Source organism: Pleurodeles waltl, chromosome 2_1 (assembly GCF_031143425.1).
Source record: "Pleurodeles waltl isolate 20211129_DDA chromosome 2_1, aPleWal1.hap1.20221129, whole genome shotgun sequence".
NCBI classification, from domain to species: domain Eukaryota; kingdom Metazoa; phylum Chordata; class Amphibia; order Caudata; family Salamandridae; genus Pleurodeles; species Pleurodeles waltl.
The window spans coordinates 531,615,899-531,636,015 of NC_090438.1; positions in this window are offsets into that span (position 1 = coordinate 531,615,899).

Below are 20,117 nucleotides of genomic sequence, written 5' to 3' on the forward strand. Positions count from 1 at the left end.
AAGGACTTGCCTCAGACACCCCACACTCTATAGCTCAAGAATCCCCCGTAAATATGGACATAAACATCTATCCAGGCCAAACCCACTGCTAGGAAGTGAACCGCTCCTGATTTGTCTCCCTTGTGTGCCACACAACCATTTTGTTGACTGTTTAGAAACCTAAATCCATTTTCCCATGGTACAAGGACATTGGACTTGAGTAACCAACTGGTGTAGCAGCTGCCCTGATGAATACACCAGCCATGACTTCACTCATCACTTTTATTTTTATTTGTGCACTTTAATTGTAACTGATAGTATTTTGATATGCACAATAAATCACAATTAAACACAGCTACTGTGTATGTGTCCTTTACAATCTATGTGCAATAGTCATGCCTGCCAAATGTGGTCTGGTCATGCCCCCCTGTATTGAACAGCCAGGTAGTGGTCATCAGACAGAGGCTCCCTCAGCAGGAGACCCATTACAATAGAAATGTCATGGGGCAGATGTCAGAGAGGTAGGTTGAAATCCAGGTCAAGACAATTGTATAGTCAGTATTCCAATCTGCAAATAGAGCATGACAGAGAGTACCATCAGGATGTAAGCCACGTTGTCATACAATGCACATACACAAGTTATAGACCACAGGCCTATGGTAATGTACCTACAAAGCATGGGCACACAGATAGGTCATCTACATCACCAGGTAGTGGCTCTTCACATAACCATACCATAACTACAATACCACATATCCCATAGAACACACAAAGAACAGGACAGAAGAACCCAGTACTTACAACGTACACTAACATAGGCCCCATATTTGTAGGATTGTCACTCACCTATGTCAGTCTACAGTTACATGCACCTTGGAGAGCAAAGCTAGCACACAAACACAGGCCCATGGCCATCACAAAGTGCTTCACCCATTGTGAAGCTAGAGGCCATCATCAAACCTTCACACATGTAACACTAACTTCACTTGATATGTTATACACCATTTTACATCCTCCTCAATGCAACAGGTAAAAGAAAAGGACTAAGGATTTACCACCCCACTTGTATGAAGGATAAACTATCAAGGTACCACCCCACTGAAACTAATATCATTTTACCAGGTATCTGCCAGGTACACCTCTCATGTCTGTCAGCAATAACCATGGGCTACTGACACTGAATACTTCAAGCCTATGTTGCAGAGCCAAACAGGATAAAGCTAAATCAGTGAGTGGAAGGAAAAGGGGATAGGAGATTGGACGACACGTAGCTCAAATCTGAGAAGTAAGTCTTCTCTAGGAGCGTATGTTAGCATCTGCTGTTACAATACATGAAAAAGCAGACCATTCTGTCCTGTACACATTACAATTTATTAGTCTGCATCGACAACTCACAAATAGGCATTGAAGTTCATTACATCTCACTGATGGAGCAAGAAAGGAGGTGTAATGGCAGCCATCTACTACAAGTTGTGCACATTCATCACAACAAAAGGTCCATTTCACATACCTGTGCGTCTGTTGAAGTACTGATTGATGAGATCTGTCCTAGAGTCACTTGCTCCTTATTCCTCTGCCTCATCAATTGTCATATTATTTCCAGCCACTGGTTCAGCTGCCTCCCCCCCATCTGCTATCAATGGTATCTTACGTCTCAGGGCTAGATTGTGGAGCATACAGGCAATGATTATTTGACATACCTTGTGGGGCAAGTAGAGGAGGGCTCCTCCAGATAGGTCCAAACACCTAAATATTGCCTTCAGGAGCCCAAATGTATGCTCTAATACATGCCTTGTCCTCCCGTGGGCCTCATTGTAATGGAGTTCCCCTGGCGTGGTTCGGTACCTCACTGGTGTCAACAGCCAATGGCGGCTTGGATAGCCTAAGTCACCTGTGAACACAATGGTTAAACAAATCATAAACTGTATGTGCAACTGGCTATAATGTGATTAAAGGAGACATAAATCACTTACACACACTACAATGGAAACTTACCAACCAGCCAGGCCCTCTCTGTGTGGAGTCGTGCCAGTAGCTGTAGGACATTGCTGCTCCACATAATGTAGGAATAATACATAGATCCTGGACACTTAGCTGTGACTTGTAAGGTGTACTGGTATGAGAGACACACCACCTTAATGTTGATTGAGTGGTAGTTCTTCCTGTTCCTATGCACCTGTTCATTGGCACTGGGAGGGACCAAGGCTACATGGGTGCCATCAATGGCTCCTACCACATGAGGAATGTGTCCCATCTCATAAAAGTCTGCCTTCTCATAGGCCAAATCTTCTTGGTGGGGAAACCTGATGTAGCTGTCCAGGTGTCTCAACAATGCATACAGTGCACCCTTCAAAACCAGTCTCAACATGGGCTGAGATATCCCTGCTGTTAAAGCCACTATATTTTGAAAGGACCCTGTGGCCAGGAAGTGTAGTACTGACAAGACCTGAATGACGGGAGGCATGCCATAGGGATTGTGAATGGCAGGCATCAGATTTGGCTCCAACTGAGTGCATAGATGCATGATGGTATGACGATTAAGACAATATGTCTGGATAACATGCCTTTCCTCAATGGTGTCCAGGTCTACTAGTGGACAGTACACTGATGGTTGTCTCACTCTCCTCATGGCAGGATAACTATGTTGAGAGAGGCAAAAGTACTTTGATGTATGCAGTTTGCACACATCACGGACACTTTGGGCCTGATTACAACTTTGGAGGAGGTGTTAATCCGTCCCAAAAGTGACTGTAAAGTGACGGATATACCACTAGCCGTATTACGAGTTCCATACATATATTTGTAAGCTGCTGTATAATCCTACCCATCTAGTATTTCCTGGTCCATTATTCTAATTATATGAATATATAGCTCTAAGATGTCAGACCAGACGCATTTCTTAAGATCAGCTGTATGTTCTACATAGTGCCTGACAAATTTGTACAGGGTCTAGTTACCCTGTGTCCTGGTACAGGAATTGACTCCATGTGAGGCTGGCATTTCATTCAGTCAATAGATATTGCCAGTATTAGACTGTTCATATGGGTTTGTGTAGGTGTCCCCATTGTCCCTTCATAATTATACTATGGGGTATGTGAAGGTAGTAAAGGAAGGACATCCAACTATGGGTACCTGATTTTGTCTATTTGCCCTTACCAAGCATTCCATGCCATCGAAATGTGGCCAATTCACTCTTATCCGAATCCCTTTGACAATGTGCAGTGTCCATGCTATATGTGCCAATGTCCTACCAATAAGAGTGCAACATATGGGATTAGCTGCCTACATCATTTCTCAATGGTTACTTGGGGGCAGATCTTGTGGAGTGGGACAATCATTGCTACCCATAGCCTAGCTGATGTGGGCAGTTTGGACAGAAATTGGTGTTGGCTCACCTCATATTTCAAGAAGTCATGGTTTAGCTGTACTACTATTTCTCATACAGGTGTTGTTGTAGTGGGATATGTTGTCAGTGCAATGGCAATCATGTAGGTCCATGTGTAGATCATGTGTACTTGTCTTTTCAGTGGGATATGTATGTTGTCTGGACTTAGCTACTGGAATTCTCATGTCAGGAATGGTGTGAGTGATGTTGGTGTACTCATGTTGTACTTTCTTGGCACTGTACTGCATGTCAGGTGAAATGTAATGTGCCAAAGACACATAAACGCCCACAATCACCCACCCAAGAGGCACCCAGCACCCACAAGCATACCTCACACACACATGCACCCAAGACATCCACAAAAACACCTCAGACAACCACTCCCTCTCCCTCTACACCCATACCCTTTGCTGTGACTTTCCCCGTGTCAAAGAAAGCTTTCCTTTCAGAGTTAAATCTTTTCCCTACTCCTCTCCCACCCTGTGTGACCCAAAATGTTCTGTGTCCCTCCCCAAGTCAGCCCTTCCCCCTACCACCTCTCTGGCCCCCCATGCAAGTGCCCATGCCCCTCCCCAACCAAGAAGTCTGCCCCTCCCAAGGGTTCCCAACACTCTCCTAAGCCTCGACCAAAGCCCCCCTCCCAAACCCAAGCCCAAAGATCCCCCTCCCAACTCTGAACCCAAACTCCCCCCTCAACCCTCCTTATCTTTGAGGTGCCTGCCCCTTCTTGCTGCCCCTACCTGTGGAGGTTACATGGCAATCAGGAGCTAGGTTCGGGGCAGATAAAAATGCCATATGTGCAACTTTCACTTGTAAGACTTGGACTGGCCTATGGCTTTTATCTTTGTATATTATGATGTTTTTACATATTTTTTTTACTTTTTATATATATCCCAGGCAAACCTGTTGTTGGTTTCTTGGGTTACATCTTTGTTCTGCTATTATTTTCTTAGGGCGGTTTTGGTCTTGGCTGATTTTGTTTGTGTGTGCGTGAGGTTTGTGTGAGTGGTGGTTGTGCTACCAATTGTGTCTGGGCAGCATGTGTGGTTGTGTGCAGTGCATTTGTTCCCCAGTGATGGATGTGTATTATGTGATGGGCATGTGTATGTTGGGGACATGTTGTTGTGTTGCTATTGTGTGGTGTTTGTTTACATGTGTTATTTGCAGTTTTGTATGCCTTTGTGTGGTTGTACTGTGTGTGTGAGTGTGTTTGGAGATTGGTATGTCAGATCCGTTGTCATGTGTATTTGCAGGGTATGACATATGCCTCGTTGTTTGGATGTGTGATTGTGTGTGTTCTTTCTCTGGTGTTGGTATGTTGTATTGTATGTATGATTTGTCAAGTGGTGATGTGCATTGGGGGTGCTTGACGATACTTTGGTGGTGTTGCGGTTGTGGTGTAGTTGTGTCTTTTGGTGGTGTGTGTGTGTTGATGTGTGTGCCTGTGCTAGTGCTGTGCATCTGGGGGTTGGTTTGTGTTTCAGCTGTGTCTGTATGTGGGCTGTAGTGTGAGTACTGTGTATGTGCTTGTAGGTACGAGGGTGTGTAAGTGTGCATGTCGGTGTGAGTTTACATGTGTGTGTCTCCCTCACCACCCATTTCCAATTGGTATTTTGTGTGTGCGTAGGTACTTTGACAATTTACAACACTGACAGGTGAATATGTATTCTCACAGTTGCTGTTGTCGTTGCTGGTTCCGAAGTCATTGGCCGAGCAGGAGCAGAGGGAAGACATGTAGTTTTTGTCCCATGGCGGCTCCAGTTGGGTATGGCTTCTTGAAGGTGAGTGCCTCCTTTTATACAGTTGGTTTCCGCCCAGGTTTCCATGGTGGTGCGACTGTAGGGTAAAGTTTGGCGGAATGCAGCCTTGTAATATGCCCGACAGAAACATGGTTTGTATTCTAATACCGCCATGGTCATAATTTGGCGGTCTTCTCCACCAGCCTGTTGGCGGTATGACCGCCACAGCCAACATGGCGGTCCTGAGTCCCCCAAACTCATAATGACCCCTTCAGTGTCTTTTCCCCAGGTTTGACCTGCTGACATTAAATAAAGAGTGCAATCTTTATTGCACCTGGTAAACATCACATCTATAACTGCAATCACCGTACACACAGGAGTTTGCACAGGGATCATAATTTAACGGGCCACTTGTGGTCATGGCCTTAAGATGGTATTTGCCCATGAAATACTGAATCAGAATTAAAGATTACAAAAATCTTTATTATTCTGCTCAAAAACAGATATATTTTGCCTAATATAGATGTAGATAGTAGTGGAAAATCCTCCAATTCCCGGAGAAAGTCTGAGATCTAGAGTATAATCCACCTGTCAAATAGATGGGTTTAGATGCCACTGATGAATTCTCCTCCAGAATAATCACTTTCTTAAAAAAAACAGGGGCTTCTCCAGTACAACCTATCTCTAAACCAGGCCCTTTTTAGGTTTTGTCTCTTCAGGACATGTTCTTTAGACACTGTGGGCTTAAAGCCCACCCAAACATTTTCATTGGAGTGCTGCAGCGTCACTCTCATTTCCTTCATTTCGGTTTATGAAGGCATGCCTACGTCATGTCTACGTCATGTCCTCTCCTTGCACTTCACCCTGCCCTGGAGCATGGACCAAATACTTGCATTCATCCACTGCTCCAGTTTTTGGAGCCCCTTTTCTTTTTTGTGTTCCTGCACTCTACATAAATGCTTGAGTTTGCTCCTCTGCCCAAATCGATTTGTTTTGTGTTCCAGCACTCCACATGAGTGTTATTGTTTCCCTTCTGCTGCAGTCCGTTTGTTCGCCACCCCACCCACCCACTTCCTATTTCATACAATTCCCCATCCTTCCCTTCTAAACACCCTTTGCCATTCCCACCCACCCTTCTTCGTGTTCTGCCTGTGAAACTATCAGCTGTGCAATGCGCTTCTGGAACACTCTTGCCAGGAGCTGTTTGGTACTGTTGTGCTTTATGATTTTCATTTTATTTCCTTTAGTTGAGGCATTAACCACGTGTTTTGGAAGCATCCCATCTCATGCAGGGAGACGAGTAGGGGGAGTGATGGACGCATGGTGGCTCCTTTGTGTACAGCTGTGAGTAGCAGCTCCAGAATTTCTATAGATTTTTAGTGTTTATTTGCTCCATTACTGCTGTGTTCCCACCCCAAAGCTGGCATCTACTTCAGCTGTGAACGAAAACAGATGATCCCGGAGGTCTCTTGAGGGCACTTAAAGTATTGGTCTCCCCATGGAATGTTGTCTTTTGCAGAAATATGATCTGCTTTGTTCCCATGCCTACCAACCCCCCCCCATCAACCCTCTTGGCACGCTGTGATTCTGGGCAGATGACTTATTCTCCCCATGCCTATAAATTCTTGTGAGCCTGTGTAATGTAACTAGTGTTCATGTGAAGCGCTCGGCCTTTGAGGGAGTTTGCTTTATTTAAAAACTACAAAAGAATGAACTAGCGGGTAAAAACAAAGTCTTAACCTAAGGAAAGACATATGGGTGCCTATTTCCTGACCGAGTTGTAAAAAATGAAACCCAAAAAAACAGGATAGATTGAAGCTTCCACAATTAAAATGTGTGCTGTTGAAAAAATATTTGATTTCATCAAAACATATTTTCTTCATTATCGTGCATGAAAGCGCTTTCAAATATGTGAGTTTCGAACCCGCTGTGTTGCTCGTCTTGCCCCTCCAGCTAGTCATAAAGCGCTATGGAGCAGACAGGGTTTGTTGTATCATAGCAATTTTTTCCATTACTTTCAGCCAAGATGAACTACAGTGGCATTGCTCTTCAATATGGCAAAAAGACATTGAAAGCTCTTGGATTGCTGAAATCTAATGGGTTTGCCAATGCTTGTTTAGTTCTGGCATTAGCAAAAACCTTTAATTTTTACTAGAATAATATGTATAATATCTCAAAGGGGCTTCTAGCCAACTCATATTATTCCATTGGTCTGCTGTTGTTTCTGTCACATTCTGCTTCCACCGACTAAAGGATACAGCATGGGGCAGTGAGTCAGCCTACTTCAGCCACTGGCTAACTTCACTTTGAGTGACTGCATTTTGGTGTTTCACAAGGAACACATCCGCACAAAAAGGTAGTTCCCTTCAGTGCCAGTGTGACCTGTCAGCCTTAGGGTGGTCTTCCCCCAAACCTTTTGCATGTTTGTCTCACATTTTTGCTTATTTTTTTTTTCTTGGCCTTAGGTCTCTGAGCACCTTACCACTGCTGACCTTGCTAAAGAGCATGTGCTCTCATCCCTACACATGGTTTGATTGGTACATCCACAATTGGCATAATACATTTATATATAAGTCCCTGGTAAATTGCACTACACGTGCCCATGGACTGTATATTAAATGCTAGCAGTGGGACTGCAACACTGCTTATGTCACCCACTCAAGTAGTCCTTAAGCATGTTTCAGGTCTGCCATTGTAGAGCCTGTATGTGCAGTTACATTGCCATGTCAACTTGGCAACTAAAACTTATTGGTAAGCCTAAAACTTCCCTTTTACCTCATATAAATAATCCGTAAGGTAGGTCCTAGGTAGCTCATAGGGCAGGGTGCTATGTAACTAAAAGGTAGGATATGTACCTTTAAGTTTTTACATGTCTGGTAGTGAAAAACTCCCAAATTTGTTTTCCACTACTGTGAGGCCTGCCCCTCTCATAGATTAACATTGGGGATTTATTTTGCATTTAATAAGCTGTCATTCTTAATTGAAAGGGAGTAGATATATCATGTTTAATACCTATGAAAGTGTATTAATAAACCCACTTTAATGGTAAAGTTGGATTATTTGTTAACTTTTTGAAAATGGCACTTTTAGAAAGTTGGCATTTTCCTGCCATTAGCCCTGTGTGCCTGCAGTCTGTCTCCAATACATGTCTGCACTGGGTAACAGCTGGGCTTTTTGTATTCCCTCAAGACAGCCACACACAATGGAAGCTTAGGTGTGACTGATGGGCCCTCAACATCCGGATGTGCTATCTTGGGCAGGATGAGAGGGTGGAGCTGACACTTACACCTGAATAGGCAGTGTCCGGCTTCAACACAAAGGGCTGCCTGCTCCTCTGTAGTAAGTCTAGAGCCAGAGCAGGAAGAAAGAACCTGTGTGATCTTTAAACACCCTTCTTTGAACTCACCTACACTTTAAAGGCACAGTTGGGTATAGGTACTGGACCCCTGACTCTATCAACTAAATACACAATTGGCCCTGAGAAAAACATGGCAGGAAGAAGGACTGCTGTGTTGCTACAAGGGCTGCCACTCCAGACTGCTGCTCTGGAAGACTTCTTTTCTGCTGTGCTACCCTGCTGCCCTCTGTCCTGCTGAGGAAGTACTGGACCCATCTCACTTGAACCCAGAGTGACTCCAAGGAGTAGCTAGATTGCCTTCTGTTTTCTGAAGTCTCAAGGACACAAAATACTTCCAAGTCACCTGCTACAGCTCCTGGACCCATCCTCAAACAGCACCTGACCCCTAAGAGGGGTCTCACTAGTCCTGGATCCTTAAAAGTGTTTTTTCTGTTCTGAAATCAAGCTTTTGGGCTCTTTGTGACCGCAAAGGCCCACTCACACCAGAGCTGTGCTTCTCACCTGAAAAATCCATGAGAGCTGGCACAAGTTCATCTCTTCAGCACAGCAAGCATCGCCGCTTGCAAGGCTCCAGTCCGCCTTTCTGTGACGCCTGGCTTACTCTTCACGCCTGCAGACCACTGCCAGAGACACTGTCCTTGCTTCCAGGCAAACTTCAGCCTTGCAAACATGACTCTTAGCTCAATTCTTGAGAAGGAACAACTTCAATGGGACTTGTCTGAGACTGCATCTGAACTGCGCTCCATCATGGTTGGCCTGAACTTTTGGACTTAACTAGGTCTAGTTATCCCCAGTTAGTGCTTGATAGTTTTAAGCACTATATTGCATTTTAATCTTTAAAACTTCATATCTAGACTTCTACTTCTTGGATTTGTGTTGTTTTGGTCTTGTTTAGTTCCTCAAATTAGGTTCTATTTTTCTAACATGGTGTGGACTTTTGTGTTTTCACTGTGTTACTCTTTGAAGTATTGCACAAATACTTTACACATTGCCTCTTCATTTAAGCCATCCTGCTCCAGCCAAGCTAACTGAGCGTGAGCACAGAATAATATATGGTGTGTATTTGACTAGGATTGTGGTTCCTGCTTGGACAGGGTGCATACCTCTGTCAATAGAAACCCAGTTTCTAGTATTGGTGATCAGCGGTGAGGATAGGACTTTTGTTTGTGCAGCACAATACAGTGACTTTGTGCACACCACTATTGCACATCTAGACCAATTTGACACTTTTGATTTTTCCAAATTTTCCCTACTCCCATTTTTCCCTGTATTGTCAGTGACCTCACCTGCCATGATAGAATTTGAGCTGAGCAACCCAGAGAGTTACACAGTGGCCCACCTCAAAGGATTTTGCGAGGAGAGGATGTTGCTTGATAGACAGTGCTCTAGGAAGGAAGAGCTCCAGAAGGGTTAGAGAGGATGGGTAGAGGTCTATTAGACAGCACAGACAATGGAGAGCTGGAGGACAAGAGGAGGGGGGGAGGAAACAGAGGCTAGAGATTGCCAAATTGGAGTAAGAGCAAAAGCTTGCAAGATTGTAGAAAGAACAAGCTCTAGAGGGAAAGAGGTTAGCCATGGAAAAAAGGATGAGCTAAGCCTTGGAGTCAGAACCATGCAAGTGGAATCCAGCAGCAATGGTGGCAGCATACCTACAGTGACCACTGGTAAAGTATGTGTCTGCATCCCAAAATATTTGGTTCTGAGTTATGTGACAGGGGGATAACTTAGATAAATGGTTCACAGCCTATGAAGTGGCTCTAAGGGTGCACAAGATTCCTGAGGAGTTCTAGGATGGGGTCAGTTGTGAAGGTACATGCCAACAGTGGGGCGGAACACATTCTTAATGCTGGAAGTACAGGAACAAGCCCACTACACAATAATGAAAGCCATTCTTGTCAGCATATTTGGTCTGACTCCAGAGTAATATAGGCAGAGATCCAGGGGCAGCCACAAAATCTCATGACAGACATGGGTGGATTTCCTTGCCTATGCCATCAAGGCACTGAAGGGCTGGGTGAGGGGCAGCAGGGTTGATGATTATTCAGGGCGGCACAACTTAATTTTGAAGGAGCACATGCTTCATACTTGTTTTCCAGAGCTGCGCTAACACCTGGTTGATAGTAAGCTGACTGATCCCAGAAAGCATGCTGAGGAGCCAGACATCTGGGTCAGCACCAGAGCATCCAAGAAGGAATCCGGGTGGGGACTCCCAAGATGGTGGTCAGGGTTCCCACCAGGGGAAGGAGGGGGAGGTAAAAAGAAGGAGTTCTCTCAAAGCACTAAAAGAAGTTTTAGTTCACAGGAAAAGGGTCCCATTCTCAATCTGGCCACCAGAAAAAGTGGCAGACAAAAACTTCCAAATACTATGAGTGTTTTGAATTTGAGCACTACAATGGGGATTCCAAGTGCCTGAAAAGTGCACCACCTCCCACTGGAAGAAAGGCACCAAGGGTGAATGGTAAAGTCTTTAGAGAAGAGTTTGTCACACTAAGTGGGGGGGACTCAGAGAGGTTGCCCTAGTGTCCCCGGGTGACGCAGGGATGGTTCCTAACCGCCATATTCCATCTAATTCTGAAAAGTATAAGCAATGGATTACCATCAATGGCCAAGTTGATGAGGTTCCGTGGGCCACAGGAGCCAGCATGACTATGGTAATGAGTCAGCTGGTAACCTCAGAGCACATTATACCCAATGCATTCCACCAGGTTGCAGTGGCTAACAACAGGGAGGGTTACAACCCAGTGGGTCTTGTTACATTTGAGTGGAGGGGTGGACTTAGGTCTTCTAAAAGTTTCAGTGAGCCCTGCCATGCCTGCGGACTGTTTGTTAGTGAATGACTTTGAGCACACTACCTGGATGGAAGTGGAGCTTTAGGTACACCTGGATGATGTTAGGGTTGCCTGAGTGGATGTGTGCTACCACCAAGTCCATGGCTGCCCAGTCAGGAACCTGAAAGAATGGCCCAGATAGCTGTCAACGGGAGAAAGGGCAAGGAGCATGGGAAACCAGCCCCTGAATGTCTCCCAGCTGAGGTGGATGGTGCACCGGAGGAGGTGGCTCTAGAGCCCAATGTAGAGGGACCCACCAGGGAGGACTTCTGCAAGGTGCAGAGGGAGTACCAGCCTTGGAGTGCATGAGGCAACAGGTTGAAGCCAAGGTAGTCACTGGTATACCTCCTGTATAGTGATCCTAAGCCACCTGTACATGGGGAACAAGGGTTGTGGTGGTCCCCCAATGCTACAGGGCTTCCCTACTTGAGCTGACTCATGAGATATCCATGCCAGGACATCTAGGCTGGGACAAGGTCTTTTCCAAACTTGTCCCCCACTTTTATTGGCCTAGGATGACAGTTTCCTCAGATGCTTTCTGTAAGCCTTGCTTGACCTGCCAGGCCAGTGGAAAGACAGGGCAGAAGCTGAAAGCTCCCCTGAATCCCTTACCTGTCATTGGCACCCCCTTAGAAAGGCTGGGCCTATTGATCCCCGACAGCCTCTGGCTACAGGTTTATCCTGGTTCTGGTGGATCATGACACAAGATACCCAGAGGCCATACCTCTGAGGAATGCATCTGCAGTGGCTAAGGCCCTAATGGGGATTTTTATTCGAGTGGGTTTCTCCAAGGAAGTGGTGTCTGACAGGGGCACTCGAGTGGGTTTCCCCAAGGAAGTGGTGTCTGACAGGGGCACCAACATCCTAACTGCTAATATGCAGTCAATGTGGAGAGAGTGTGGAGTTATCTACAATTTCTCCACCCGTAACATCCACAAACAAATGGGCTTGTTGTGAGATTAAACAATACCCTGAAAAGTATGATAAAGGGCCTCCATGAGGCATAAGTGGGATGTCCTCTTGCCATGTCTGCCTTTTGCTTACAAAGAGGTACCACAGAAGGGGTGACTTTAGCCTCTTTGAGCTTCTATATGACAATCCTGTAAGGGGACCTCTCAGTCTGGTGAAGGATGGGTGGGAGCAAGCTCCCAAAACACCCCCATCAAGATGTGTTAGCTACATGCTAGCCTTCAGAAGCCAGATGATCAAGTTGTGGAAGCAGGTTTCTGACAACCTAGAGGCCAGCCGGAGGTAATGAAGCAGTGGTACAACCAAAGAGCTACCCCTCTGGAGTTCTAATCTTGGCAGAAAATGTGGTTAATGGAACCTATGGGGCCCAGGGCCCATTAAGATAATTAGACTTGGGCCTATGAGATTATTGAAATGAAGGAGGAGGCTACCTACCTGGTGGATCTCAAGACCCCCCAGAACCCTAGAGGGTGCTCCAATCAACTGTCTCAAACCACACTTTGAGAAATACAAGGTCACTATATTGTTGATGACAGTTTGTGGAGAGGAGGAGGAGAGTGAACCTATCCCTGTCATCCCAGCATCCAAAGAGAAGGATGGTCAATGGGAGATGTCAACCATTCCCCTGCACTAACTTCAGAACAGCAGAGAGATAGTCAACAGGTGCTGGGGCAATTCTCCTCTCTGTTCTCTTTCACTCCTGGAATTTCACATCTGTATCCCATGAAATTGACACAGCCCATGTGTCAAGAATAAAATCTTTAGGCTGTCTGACAAAGTGAGGGCCAGCATTAAAGATGAGGTTTTGAAGAACTGGAGTTCGGGGTGATTGAACCCTCCAATAGCCCCTGATCCAGCCCAGGATGCTGGTACCAAAAGCTGCCCCAGGGAACACTACACCTAAACTGAGGTCTTGTTTAGGCTACAGGGAGTTCAATACAGTTACCAAGACTGATGCTCATTCCATTCCCCATGCCGAAGAGCTGATCTACAGATTAGGGGCTCCTCAGTTCCTGAGTACTTTTGATGTGACTTAAGCATACTGGCAGATTGCCGTAACTGAAGGTGAAAGGTCAACCTTCTCCACCCCAGAGGGCCACTACCAGTTCAAAGTGATGCCCTTTGGACTCAAGAAGGCCTCTGCCGCCTGCCAGCGATTGGTTAACCAAGTCTTGTCTGTTATTGAGGCCTTCAATATGCTTACTTGGATGATATAGCTGTCCTCAGTAGCAGCTAGAAGGAACGCCTGTTTCACCTGCAGAAAGTGTTTCAGGCACTGCAATATTCAGGACTGACTATCAAGGTCAGTAAGTGCCAGATAGGGTGATGGTTTGTGGCATACTTGAACACTTGGTGGGGAGGGGTAAGGTGCAACCCCACTACCCTTGGAGCCTCCCAAAACCTAGACTGAGGTGAAAGCCTTTTTAGGACTTACTGAGTACTACAGGAGGTTTGTCAAGGGTTATGGCACCAATGTGCCCCACTTGGCAGAGTAGACTTCAGTCTTTGGACTGCTGCTTTGGATGAATTGCTTTCTGTGCTGCCCTCTGCAATGCTGAGGAAGGACTGGGCCAATTTCACTTGAACCCAGAGTGACTCCAGCTTGCTGGCTGGCCTCCTCTTTTCTGAAGTCTCAGGTACACAAAAGACTTCAAGCTCACCTCTTTCAGGTCCTGAACCAGTCTTCAACCAGCTCCTGACCCCCAAGAGGTGCCTCTCCAGTTCTGGGGCCTTGAAAGTGTTTTTGGGCTTCTGAAATCAAGCTTTTGGGCTCTTCACAACTGCAAATGGGCCTCCTGGCACCAGAACCATGTTGCTTGCCGAAGAATCAGGACAACCCATCACAAGTTAATTTCCTCACACACCTAGCATCGCTGCTGACTTTGAGGTTTTAATCTGCCTATCTGTGATGCCCCAGTTGGCGCCTTAAGATTTTAAGCATTATATTGCATCTTAACTTTTAAATATTCATATCTCGACTTCTACTTGTATTTTTGTTGTTTGATCTGATTTTGTTCATAAAATTAAGCTCTATTTTTTCACCTAGTGTGGAGTCTTATTTTTGTCTTGTTTTCACTGTGTTACTGTTTGACGTGGTGCACAAATACTTTACTGCACCAAGCTACCAGAGTATGAGCACATGACTTTACCTGACTTGGATTGTGGTCCTGTTCGTACAGGGTGCATACATCTGCCAAACAGAAATCCCATTTTCTAACACAGTGGTTTTTTATTTTACTTGACTAGTATTACTTCAGTTCTGTCTTTGTGTTTAAATCCTGGTATGATACTAGGAAGCTTTCTACCAGATGCTTTTAATGTGAGTAAAGGGCATTTTTCAGCTTTAGCAGTTCCTGTCTATTTCTAATGCTGTTGTACATTTAGTTAGAGTGGCCTTTGTTTATCTGAATGCTGTCATTTCACTGCATACCAGATAGTGTCCTTTTGGAACTGTATTTACAAAGTTATTCCTATTCTACTCTATAATCCATGCTATGCAGTGTATTTATAATTGTCCTCTTGTATATCATACTGATAATGTTTTTAATTTAATTGAGGACTGCAGTTATACTTGTAAACCAGTTTAGTCTCTATGCCCTGCTTTCGTGGCTTTCTAGCTTGGTTTCAATTCTCTTGTATGTTGTGCTTACCCAGATTTTTAAGTATTATGTTACTAATTGAAGCTGTGCCATTTATTCAAATTGTCATTATGTATTGAGCTGTCTTTCTATCTATGCAAAACTCTTAATCTATCATTTTTCACAACAGTCTCTAATGGTATGTGTCCTCCTATCTACCTATCTATATGTTTCTGTCTATTTATCTTCCTTTCTATCTACTCGTCTGTCTATCTATTGGGGTCTACCTGCCTATCAACCTCTCAATCTATCTATCTATCTATCTATCTATCTATCTATCTATCTATCTATCTATCTATCTATCTATCTATCTATCTATCTGTTTAGCTATCTATGCAATACTCTCCTTTTATTTGTACTAGTGGCATAGCAATAGCTCCCGCAGGACCCACAGTGCTGATGACCCCGAGCTCCAGGACACCCCCTCAGCAGCACACACACTGGCTGGCACTGTGCACTGGCAGAGAGGCCCCTAGCCTTAGAGCTCCTGACTGAGTGGGTGGGAGGAGGGAGGGCCCACTTCATGTGCCTTGCAGGGAGAGCTCAAATTTTGTAACACCACTGATCTGTACAACCTTCTTTATTTATTTGTCTTTGCAAGGCTTTCTATCTTTTTCAACCCGCTCTGTTTGTGATAGATTTGCAAAAACATTACAAAAAGTGCATCAGCTTTTGTAGAGAAATAAAAGCTCAGCTTAGACGATCTGAAAGGCAGAGGGAGAACATAACAGTCACACTTGGCTTATGCCTTATTGGGTGTGAAAGGAGAAATCTATAAACCTGTTGGTGAAATGAGGTAAACTCTGAATGTCAGGTAGAATTTAGTATGCAGGACGTCTATCAACACCCACTGGAGTACAAGGTTCAAGCCCAGTCTTAGGTGTATGTCAGTAATTGAGTCTCTGTGACTACAAGATGCAAGAGGAAAACATAAGATGACGATTTTGAACATCAAATATTTGTGTTTATTAGATGGTCATTTTTTCAGTATCCCCAAAAAACAAGTGGCATCAGGGCAAGACTGGGAACCCAAAGCAGCCCTGGCAACTTTTGTTAGAGTAGCCCCCATTTGGAATATAGCGAGCCAGCGAGCTTGACCACTTCAAGAGTGCGTGGGATGGGGGTACCCCCCAGGAAAATGTGGGGAACAAATGGCAAACATATAACACGTTTCACTATGTATCCAATTGTATTCGTTTTTAAAGCACAGTAAATGATGATCTTACAGTGCAGCAGGATACAGCAATCTTATTTGGGCTATTCAATGAGTTCCTCACAAACCCACTTCAACAGTGCCTCCCATCTCTCCATAGCCCCTCTCTGCTATGTATATATTTTTTGTTGTATAGCACCTCTCAAACCAGTGCAGGATGCGGAGCATTTTACATCACACATCAGGAGGCAATGAATCATACTTGTGTAAACTGCTGTATAGAAAATGTTACGTAAGGGAAAGGGGACTGCAAAGTGCAGGATTCACATGCATTCACACTCGTAGGCATTTTTAAAGAGTGCTTGGTCTGGGGAAACACAAACTCAGGATTCGGAACTTAACACAGTGGTTACTAATAAGAATGTACCCTTTTTTTTTTAGAAAAATTAGGATAATGGAAGACTGTGAAAAACACAACTTTCTAAGTTGTACCATGCATTTTGCCCGCTGCTTTTTGATGGCAGTTTAGAGTTCACAGTGCTGTACTACTATTGTAGCTTATGAACTGCACAGTAAGAAAAGGATCTCTGTACCAAAATTAGTAACCCACTGAGCTATGTACCTAAAATGCTGTTCTGTGATCTGCATAGAAACGTATATATATAAATCCTCTGTACTACAGTAGATGAGCCAAAAATGCCACTAGACAAAACTCCAATCTCTCTCCAGCAGGTAGGTTGAACACCAGAGTTTCCTTGGCAGTTTTATTATTGCCTGAAAACTTTTGATTATCAAAGGAACTCTGTAGTGCCTTTAGAACTGCTGCACTGCTACAAAACCGACCCCCAGTATCAAAAGCGGCTCCCCACTCTTCCAGGCAAGGCCTCAAGCCCGGTACGGCCAGTCCGGCCTTTTGTGCCATTGTCAAACCCTGCCCTCAATAAGCACATCAATGACCATCAAAGAAACGCTGCCACTAATTGTTCAGCATGAAAAGTCAAGATACAAGCCCTCCATGTGAGGACTAAACATAAGCATAAAACATATAGCCGTGTGCACGTCCCTAATCCAGGGTAAAAACTGTGAGTGATCTACTTTGATTTATGATTATTTATAGAAAAATAAGCTGGCTGTTATCTAAAGTTTGTCAGTGCTTCCATAGGAAAGGTGAATTTAAGGTGCTTTTTTAAATACATATTCATAGGTGTAAAATATTTAATTTAGGATTAGATGTAAAGGTGAAGAACGGCACGAACAAAAGTAAATGATTCTTTCCTGAATTGGTCCACTTACTGAGCGAAAGTGTTGTCATCCACCTATTTACTCAGAGCTACAACAAAAGCTCGGTCCTGAACGACTCCAGGAAATCTCAGTTGAGTACTATTCAGTGGCGGCCGGCAGCTTTAGGAGGGAGGGGGGTGGGCGGGACACACACACACACACACTCATTCTTTCACACACAGACACGCACGCACCCACATCCATTAACAACAATCATACCATTCAAACATGCACGCACCAAACATTCATTTTAAAAGATCACACACACTCATTCGTTCACACACACACGCACGCACATCCATTAACAACACTCATACCATTCAAACATGCACGCGCGCACCAAATATTCAATTTAAAACATCACACACATACACACACACACACACACACTTACCTTCAGCCTCCAGGTCCCAGGAGAGCTGGGACTGCTGCCTTCCCTCATTGGCTGATCTCAGGCAGCAGTCCCAGCCTTGTCACAGAGTGGGATGGGGTCAGTGAGACTGCTGACCCCACCCCACCCTACTCTGTGACGAAGTGTCACTGATTGACACTCGCCCTGGGCACTTCAAGGCTTAAACTGAAGTGCCCAGGGAGAGTGTCAATGGGTGACGCTTTCCTCGTCACCCAGGGGAGGGCCTCGAGGCACCTTTGCTGAGCCGAGGAGGTCACGCCCATAGAAGCTGTGACCTCCTCAGCCCAGCAAAGTTCAGCTCAGGCAGCCAGGAGTGTGTGCAAATCACGCATGTCTGCTCCTGGCTGCCTGAGCTGAACATGGAGAGTGTCTGTCAGGCTGACCTTTGTAAAGCCTGACAGACACTCTTCATGAGGGGCAAAAGGTGGGGGGGTGTGGTCCTTCTGCCCTAAAGGATGGGCCGCCACTGGTACTATGGGTTCATAAAATACAAGAAGCTGTTTTTGCCACCTCGTCATAAGTAGCTTAGTAATATTAATTTACAAGAAGTAGGTCAACAGAAGTACTTTCGTTGTGTGCAAACTTTAAGAATAAATTACCTTGGTGTATCGCCAATATATTAAAGATTTTTAAATGCATGGACATGCTGTCGCAGGGGATGCCACTGGACTCCTGGAGCAGTTTAGCAGACAGCCATCTAAATGTTCATTGCACCCTCTCCTCTTTGTCATTTTGAAGGAGAATACTGCCACAAACTTGCAAGGGGTGGGACCGGGGTGTTAAAGGGACAGAGACAATGAAAGTCAGAAAAATATGAAACTCGAAAGGAAAAGAAAGGGGAAGTAAAATCGGAGGAAGGAAGAAAGAAAGGAAGGAAGGAAGGAAGGAAGGAAGCTAGCTGAATAAAGAAAAACGCAGAACGAAAGACAGAAGAGAAGAAAAATAAAGATGGGCATAAGGCAGAAAAAGGATGATGCAAGGAATCAAAAATGGAAAGAAAAGAAAAAGTAAGACAATGTACACTGAAAAAACAAGAGAGAAGCAGAAGGAAATGCAAACAGGGAGAAAGAAAAGCATAGTGAATAGATAAAAGTAGAGTGGGGCAATAAATAAAAAAGGTAAAATGAAAATGACATGAAATAGCCAAAGAGAATCACAGTATATCAACGGAAAGCAGAAAAGGGAGAGAAAGGAAGTAAAGGAAAATTAAAATAGTTGGTAAAAAGTGAGATAGATAGTGGAAGAGAGAATCAAAGGTAATGAATAAACCAGAAGATTGAAAGCAATAAGGAGAAAATATAATAGAGGAAGAAAGGGAAAAGGATGCAAAGGAATCAACGGAAGATGGACAGAAATAAAGGGAACGAAAAAAGAGGAAGGAGATAAGAAGAAAGAAATAGGAAAAAGCTAGAAGGAAAAAATAAAATGATGGGCAGGATGGAAGCAAAGTGGATCGAAGAACTGCAAAGTATAGGCAAAATGGAAGAGAAATGAGAAGAGGATGGAAAATAAAGCAGAGAGCTGGGTGAAACGTAATCAATGAAGATAAAAGGCACAGAAGGGGATGAAAAGGTGGATTTACACTAGGGAGTAAGGGTTATGAGATGGGTTGAGAGAGAAAGAAGAAAAGTGGGAGGACAAGAGGTAAAAAGGAATGAAAAGCGTAGGGAGAAAGACAGATACTAAATTCATGCAAAGCCTACAAAGAAAGAGGGTGGGTAGTGGGGTAGAAACATCATTTTGGGAGAAGTACAAGGAAAAAAGGGATAGATGGAGACAAGATTGTAAGGATCCAGGTGAGAGAAGGTGTGAAAATGGAGGAAAGAGAAACTAACACATTCAGGAGACAATGAGAGCGAGGTAAACTTGGAGGCTGGAATGGCAGTCACTGGGTCATCTAAACATAAGACAACTATTCCTGGGATGTTGTGAAATTCTAGGTATTGTGATGGCACTCTTTGGCATATTGTTGGTATGGTGGGCATTATAGTGGCCCTGACATGTTTGGAATTAATGCAATGTTGATGTTAGCGCACACTCTTTAATTGCAAGCATGTTATGGAATTTCTGGGTGGAGAGGTTCTGGAAGGGAAGGTGAAATGGGGACAGCCAGTGGGGCAGGTGGTGAGGAACCGGTTGCCGTCTTGCTATTAAGATATAATACACTTAAGGGCATATTTATGAGCCCATAGCACAAGCTTGCACCACATTAGCGTCATTTTTTTTTAAGCTAATGTGGCCCAACGAGGCCAAAATCTTAGCGCTATATTTACAAAGTGCACAATGAATGCACTTTGGAACCCTTTGCGCTACATTATGCCTGTGTCAGGCATAATGTATGCAGAGGGGGCGTTCCCCCATCGGGGGGGGTGAA